Source organism: Anneissia japonica, unplaced genomic scaffold (assembly GCF_011630105.1).
Source record: "Anneissia japonica isolate Jap-2015-1 unplaced genomic scaffold, ASM1163010v1 scaffold701_len334292_cov200, whole genome shotgun sequence".
Taxonomy (NCBI): domain Eukaryota; kingdom Metazoa; phylum Echinodermata; class Crinoidea; order Comatulida; family Comatulidae; genus Anneissia; species Anneissia japonica.
Window position 1 is genome coordinate 298418 of NW_022682589.1, and position 8784 is coordinate 307201.

General features: G+C 34.3%; 1 pseudogene; it reads right to left on the reverse strand.

Moving 5' to 3' along the window:
* The window catches only part of LOC117106111, a 6635-nt pseudogene extending 3663 nt beyond the window's left edge, over nucleotides 1-2972 (reverse strand).
* Between the last annotated feature and the right edge of the window lie 5812 nt (nucleotides 2973-8784).

The window sequence follows — 8784 nt, forward strand, 5'->3', positions numbered from 1 at the left end:
ATATTACCGTTCATCTTACCCTGAGCATTATATTTAACAATATTCATTCCGAATATATTAGCTATAGTTCATTCAGTATTGGAAAGAGCTATGCAACTTTTGGAATAGATTCTTGTGTCGTGAATGAAACGCGATCGACAATGTTTACAGAATAAACAAATAAACGTACAATAAGATAGGATTGTGGACCATAATTATAGGTCCAGCTTAGTTTATGAGGGCAGCTTATTGAGTAAAAACGTCAAAACACAGGAATGAAAACATTTACGATGTATAATTATATGCATACTCCTGAATATGAAAATGTAATAAAAAGAAATATTATTTATACTAAGGACTTTACCAACGGACGTATGCGGCTCCGATAATGAAGTCGTTCCTGGAAATAAGACCGAAGTGTGATATGCCTTATATTAAAACTCGTCAACCAGTTGATATTTGATTTCAGGCTCAATTTAACGTCAGTTATATGTACCTCTTTTTATTGTATATATATATATATATACATGTATATATATATATATGTATATATATATAGGCCTATACATACATATATGTATATACATGTATGTATATATATATATATAATATATATATATATATATATATATTATAATTGATATTAAATTTAGACTGAGGCAAACTTCAAAGAACGGATTGGTAAGTTTTTGAACATAAATAATTAGGCGGTCTGGCTTTGCACCTTGTCACAATCGAAACAAGAGGAGAGATATCATTGAAACTATCTTGTGGAAATTCTGCAATATATCTCTATTGAGAACATGGAGGTATAATTGTTAATTACATAATTACACAATAAGTCCTACCTTCTTATTAAAACGTAGAAAATTTGGTCCCGCGTGAACGTCCCCCATACACGATGCAAAAAGATGCAGGGAGTATGGAGCAGGCGATACGCAAAGACCGCACGATCGATAACTCATCTAAAGTGAAATCAGCATTGAATCAAGACCAGTAAACTAAATCGATATTCCATTGTACCTGTTAACCGTAATCTTACATGTTCGTCTTCAATACCTCATACGAAGAACATAATAAATAGTTAATTTCTCTGTTAAAGAATAGTCTACAATCGCAAACAAATAATTCTGTGCATAAATAAATCTAATGACGTTGTATTGTACTACCTCCGCTGTTTGTTTGACTGTTTATTAGCAACAAAACAGGCAAAACTTCACTCCCATGATATATTTTTTTTCTGACGAAAACACATATCGAAATAGCATTGCAGTACCCACTGCTCTTGGGGAATTCGACACTATAGTCATTAAGCGCAAGCTCGATGGTCTAGTAGTTATGTCACCAGGCTAGCTATTTGGAGGCCGTGGGTTCGAATCCCAGTACGATAAGAATGAATATTCAGTACAGTAACACCTTGGAAGGGCAAAACATCACTCCTATGATATTTCTCTGATGAAAACACATAACAAACGCCAAAATAGAATTGCAGTACACGCTGCTATTTGGGGAACGGAAGTTCAAAACTAGCTCAATAGTCTAATGTTTATGGCACCAGGCTAGTTATCTGGAGGTCGTGGTTTCGATTCCCACCCAAATCACTAGCAAATTAACTTTTCGTAAGTATAAGTATCTGGAAAGTATTCACAAGCATTCAGTATTATTCAAGTGCTTATTATTATTCAAGTGCTTATTATTATTATTATTATTATTATTATTATTATTATTATTATTATTATTATTATTATTATTATCATCATTATCATTATTATTATTATTATATTATTATTATTATTATTATTATTATTATTATTATTATTATTATTATTCAGTACAATAACATGTCAGGTAGGGCAAAATACATCGAAATTATGCAAATATTAATTAACGGATCATCATAGTGTTACATTAAGTTTAAGGAAGAGGAGATTAAATTATGTGGTAGAAGGTCAAGAAAGGGCACAACATTTGAAAAAGCCACATTAAATGAAGATTACGCAAAAGTCGATGAATGAATCATAACGTAGTGGAGCTAATGGTAGTCTAAGAATGAGCCTCTGAGTTATTTTATCATAGTATAAAATAGCATGCTATCATTTTCATCAGTTTTTTACTAAATAACATAAGGGACTTATTTAAAGCGTAACTTATACATTTTGTTATGATGGGATTAGTTAAAAAAATTAATCAAACGATCTTTAATATCAAAAACACCTCTGATAACAATGAAGTAAGAATATTAAATAATGACGTTACCTTAATCGACTGATGTTTAAACCACTGGATCCTTCTCGTCCTAGGGCTTCGGATATTTTCAAGGTTCGAATATTGAGGATTCTGACGGACAGTCATCCCGAGAATGGAAGGTGTGCCCGAAAGTGTGTCCTCGGTGGCTGGTAACGCACTGCTTTCATATGACGAATTGATCCTCGGGGATGGGAGAATTTCCTTGTATTTGAACAAACTACGGTGCCGCCCAAAAGACTGGATCGGCTGCCAACACAATTATTGTTCCAACATATTAGAAGAAAATAAACACGGAGCCGTTATAAATTGCATGGCTCCTCTGCTGTGATTTTGTGACCTATAATGCGTAACTTAAAATGTCTCCTTAATGTGTTTTTTTTTTGTTTTTTGGTGGGGGTGGGGGGCAAAGGTATAGATTTGCGCCCCAGGAACATCTTCTCGCAGGTATTGCTTATTGTATAGAGTTACTGGCCTTCAAGTCCCCGTGTTGGTCATCTTCCCCTGCGTCCATAACCACAAATCCTCATCAACCTTTCGAAAACAGTTAGGCCTATTAACCAAAGCTATCAACAGATGCACCTGGAATCTGGAACTGCGGCCGGTAGCTAAGCCATATTATCGCCGACAAGCTAATTACAGATTAAATGCTACAACGCCAGGAAATTTATCTGCAAATTTGCCTCAAGTCGCCTACTAATTCAGCAGTTTTCATAGCTACGATACTAATAGGTTGATATTCGGGTGAATCGGTGTGAAGTGTTTTGAGAAGAATGGTAACCATAGCAACGTGACGCGCCGGTAATGGAGGCAGCGAGCAGTCAATTATGAAACACGATAATGCCACGTGAGTTTCGTTGATAAATAATGATTTGGATATTATGCTAACCAACGGAGATCTAAAAATAAATATGTTGCATCGTTAGGTCACAGAGAGTTCTTAACACCGTTATTAATAATATGAGGCCTAATACAATTCGCATACGTTCAAATACAGATTTTATGTAGGGTGGTATTGAATGCTTCCGACGATGTACTTTATCTCTGCGTATTGTCGTCGGAAATGCTTTAATAAATTTAAAGTAGTAATTTATTCTCTCAAGTTGACTCATTACATTTTGAGCCCGTATTAATCCGCATGTTTACATAGGTAAGACACACGGAGCTATCTTGCGTATTTAAGTAAGTTACTAACTTCATCCTAAAATTTTAATGACAACAAAAATATTCCATCAATTAAGGTAAGGTTAAATACTATTTTTCCTGTATTTTTTTGCATAGGGCCTTTTGCATAGGGACTCATCAATTGGAAGCAACTTATACGTATTTAATCCTTTTAATAGGTAATTTTCGCAATAGCTCCGGCCCTTTTGTAAACAAATCGAAATACGCATGCACAAACCCGTAACTAACGTACGCTGAGCACGTAAAATACTGAAAATAGGTAGCCTTCGCCGCACGACGTTAACCTCAACTTTAACGTTAGTACCCAATATGCGCGATAACTACCTACCTAATCGCTGCACTACGTTAACTTTAACGTTAATGGTGACGTCATAATTTATTCATCTTGCGTTGCGGAGTACGTTAATTTCAGGATTTTACGTGCTCGACGGACGTTAGACGGACGTATTTCGATTTGTTTACAAAAAGGGACGGAGTTATCGCGTTGCATGTTGGGTACTAACGTTAAAGTTAAGATTAACGTCGTGCGGCGAAAAATACCTATTAATGTGCTCCGCAACGCAAGATGAATAAATTATGACATCATCCGTTAACGTTAAGGTTAAAGTCATACGGCGAAAACTACCTAATGATTAATTCAGGGCTTTAATTAAATTTTAAAGCATACTGAAAATCATGGGCAAAAATAAAAATTTACCAGCAAATTTAAATCGAATGGGCTTAGCGTTAACCTTTATTCCATGGTACAGTACATTGACCGCTCTCTGACTGGCTGAATGATGATATTGTGTTTTTCTATACCGTACTGTGCATATCGAGTTTGTTGCTTGAACCATGAACAGTATACAGATGGTTTATCCTTAATAGTGTTATCTACAGATTCAATGAAAGATTCAATTACTGAGTTGGTTTCAAGTACAGTAATTTGTTTCTGTTTGGAAGATGCTTGGTGTATGTATTGTACCTGTATACAGTATATAAATGGAACGACGGATTAAATTGATGGCGGCTCTCTTCCTTTCCACATCTTTCTGTCGGCATCCTTTGCAAGTTCTACCGTCCAGTTTATTCTCATCCCCTATCTTCAATAAGATATATATATTTAATATTATAAAAAAAACTCAGTTAAATGATACTATTTAATGTTTAATTTTTTTATATTCTTGCTAGGTCACGATGTCCAGGAACATAATTGGTATTGATGTGTCGTGGTGTTAGCGCAGCTGGGGCGAATATGCACCAACAAATTATTGCGCAGTTTTAGAACGTTCATTCATTCATTTGTTCGTTCGATCAATCGTTTATTCATTTATTCGTTCCATCCGTTCATTCATCGTTCCATATCCTCCCTTCTATCTATCTATCTATCTATCTATCTATCTATCTATCTATCTATCTATCTATCTATCTATCTATCTATCTATCTATCTATCTATCTATCTATCTATCTATCTATCTATCTATCTATCTATCTATCTATTCATTCATCTCTTCATCCACTCAACCCTTTATTCATGTAATTAAAGGTCTTGTGTGCATTTTCATGACAAGCAACATTAACTCATAAAAAACTTCAATGTGTCATGTTAATCGATGAAAAAGTAAACTAAATTTACCTGTACCTCATCCCCTCCATTCCGACCGAGTCAAACTTTTTCCTAATTTACCGACAGTGCTCACATAGGAGTATCACAATCTCACATTTTGTAATGAAATTCAACCAATAACTAATATTATACCGGCCACGACATTGTACTGTAAATGGCTTTCTGGATTTAGCGCCCCCTCATTAATCATGACGGAAGTTCTTCCGTTCTCCTCACAGGTGCACCTGCACGCTTTTAGATATGGGTCCTAGGAATTGTTTTGGAGACTACAGATTTCTAGCAGGTGAGCAGGTGCTCTGTCGTTTCACAAATTGTCAAATTCAGGAAATTGCCACCAAAATAACATACCAAAAATTATAGTATGCTGTATCCAATATTCACACAAAACTTTTCATTTTTCACTGATACAAATATCCATCCATCTGTAATTAGGTCATTATAGAAATTAAACAAAAAACGACCATGCCGGACCGGAAGCACAGAGTACGTTTCTTTGCTTTCATTAACACCGTTTTATTCTATTCTATTTTATTACTTATATTTGTCAAATTGAATTATCATTTGAAAAGTAGATCCCCAAACTACCGCATAGCTTATTCGACTCTGCGAAAGCAGCTGGACGTGAATACGTATGCACTGTTGATTTAATTTAGTACACATTGTATGAATGTATTAAAAACCATTATCCACTTAATTCAGTGGTAAATTAAATGTGTTCGATTAGCGATAGAAACCCGTTTCAATTGTGAGGTCAGTCTGAGAGATATTTTGTCATTATTTAAAACACTTTTAGTTATTGTAGATGCTTATAATCATTTTTATATTTATACATTATAACTCATATATTATATTTTAATTTACCAAATTTATTTATCACTTTTTTATTTTTTAGATAGGTAAATTATGTGAGACTTGATACTTAAAATGCAAGTCTAGTGTCTAGTGAATCATGTATTTATGCTGTTATGTTATTCAACAACCTACACCTCAATATGGCTCCTGTTAAAAAAATCAACATTCAATGATAACATGTCTGGAAATGAATTTATATAATGTTTAAAGTAACAAACTTCTAATTTTGCCGGCGCCCGCCAAATCATCACGAAAATTATGTGTTAACGAATAGGTGTTTCAGCTAAAATATCCATTGCCTTATAATGAGACAAAAAATAACGAAAGTAGTACTCTTGACTGCGTTAAAGTTTGAGTTAAAATCATCAACCACTATTCAATATTTAATTTACTTAGTCTACTCAGGGGGGATGCAGAGATGTCCGAAAAGGGTGGAGCATCAAAGACAACCCTAGAGTATCCGAGGCCAATTATTAGGTTCTATATGCTATTAGCTTTCAATTAAAAATAAAAATTAGAAAATATTCTTTACGTCATAAAGATGCATAACCCGTTCCTATATTCTTTGCATGAATGTATCCTTTAATTAGTTTGTAATAATCTTAAGGACGTTTGTAGTATGGATCTAAAATGTGTAGCACAAACTGAGTTGTTTCGGCTTGTGTATAGCTGGAAGCAGTGGCGGCAACAGTGGGGTGTGGTGAGAACAGGACCCTCCCTCTTATCCTTCTTTGTCGGAGAACCAGGCCAAGAAGCCATTAATTTCGTCGGAGGAAGTTCTGACAAAGCATTCAGTCTGAAAGTATGAGGTTCTTATTTGTTCAAACCATGATGAGTGATGGGAAAAAAATAAAAAGATTACACGGTACATAAGAAAAGGGAATGTAAGAAAAGAAGAAAAATGACACAGGAAACCAAAAGAAGCAAATAGAATGAGGGGGGCACATTAATGGATCGGAACAGTTGAGTTTCGAGTCCATATTGTTGCAAATAATTCAATATTAGTTTTTTATAACGTAAAATATCTTATATACGTAGGAAATAATAATTTCTAAAAGGAAGAATTATAGTCCTTACATTTTTTAGGTACGTTTCAATTTGTGTTTTAATTCATTGCAGCGACTGTAGAGTACAACAATGCATTAGTGAGCGGGAACCATTCCACTACGTTTTTCTGGTGGCGCTTTCGGATAAATCAGAAATATAAAAAATATAAAAAACTATGGAACGCCGTTAATATCTCCGGTTATGTTCAAACACTCTATTATGTGCAATCGTTATGGCGTTATGTGGTATGGTCATGACATTATGTGGTTTGGTCATGATGTTATGTGGTTTGGTCATAATGTATGCGGTTTGATCATAAAGTTATGTGGTTTGGTCATGATGTATACGGTTTGGTCATGACGTTATGTGGTTTGCACATTATGTTATGTAGTTTAGACATGACGTTCGAACGTCCTCTTCAGTATATGAAGAAGACGCCTTTACCACTCATTATTTGAAGTGATGACCATGACAAACGGCCCAAATCAGTGGTGCGTAATAACCAACAAAAATAAGATAAGCTTAATAATGCTAAACATATCATAACTCCTTAACGGAGAGTCGTATCATATTAATTTTTAGGGAAAATATTCTTAAAAGAGTATTTTACACCACTATATGATTTAAAACACATGGAAGATAAAGATTTTTTTCGTATTTTATGGTTTTCGAGATTTTTCAATAAAAACTGACCGAGTGCATCCTCCACACACATCTTATAATTATTCTCTGTATATATATAAATATAAGATGTTATGTTTAGTACGGACAATGAAATAAAAAATAATGATAAAAACATAGACATCATGGGATTCGAATCCGGGACCGGTAGTGGGGAAAACACTCTTCCAACCGTACTACACTAAACTGTTTTCACGTCACATGTATCACCGTAACACATAAGAACACTGAGGCTGAAATATTGCTTAGGAAATAAAAACAAAATAAGACGGCAGAACAAATTGAGGTTGAGGTAAAATTTCAAAAGGGGTTTTTATTTAAAAACCTCAAAAATCAATAAAAATACGAAAACATTCTTTATGGTCTTATCTGTAACATACGCAGTAGGTGTGACCACGGAGTTGTGTGACTATGTAATATCAATATAGTAACTGTACACTGCTGTACATATAGGAAAAAAATAAGAATATTTTCCGCCTGAAATTGGCAAAACAATAAAAACACTAATCTGGGCAAAATTTTACTAGTTCTTATATAAAAAAAAGAAAAAAAAAGTGGCCTATATCTCGAAATAGAAGCCCGATGGGAATAATCTCGATAAGAAAGCCCATCTCTGAAAAGAAGCCTCCTCTTCAGTTTGCAAAAGTAATTTTGAAAAAGCCCATGAGCTTCTAATCAAGATAATATAGGCTTCTTTTAAGATATACTTACATTGAGACTGACGTTCTTTAATTATTATGATAGCGGTGTCAGTATCAATATTTTATTGTATTAGCATGGTTAAACATTAAACAGAATTTCGAATTGTTTCAAAAACGTAGTATAGTAGCAATTCACAAGAATTGGTTTTGTTTTTGGGGGAGTGGGGACGGTACCGTATCTTTTCCCATATTAAGTCACTGACTTGAAGGGGGTTGCGCCCGAGAATCTCGTCTTTGAGTACTAGATGAATTTTTCAGGGTGAATTTTTTATGGTACAATTTGCCTATAGTGCAGCAACTCTGATTTTGTATACGTTTGTGTATGTATTATACCGTATATGTATGTATGTATGTAAATGGGAATTTTGATAGGCCTACCGTAAAACTGTTGCTAATGACGGTTTTTTTCTTTTACGGATTTTGTAATTCTGTTATTATGTGTGATTTTGCTTTTTTTTTTGTAATTTTGTAGTTTCTGTATTTCCTCT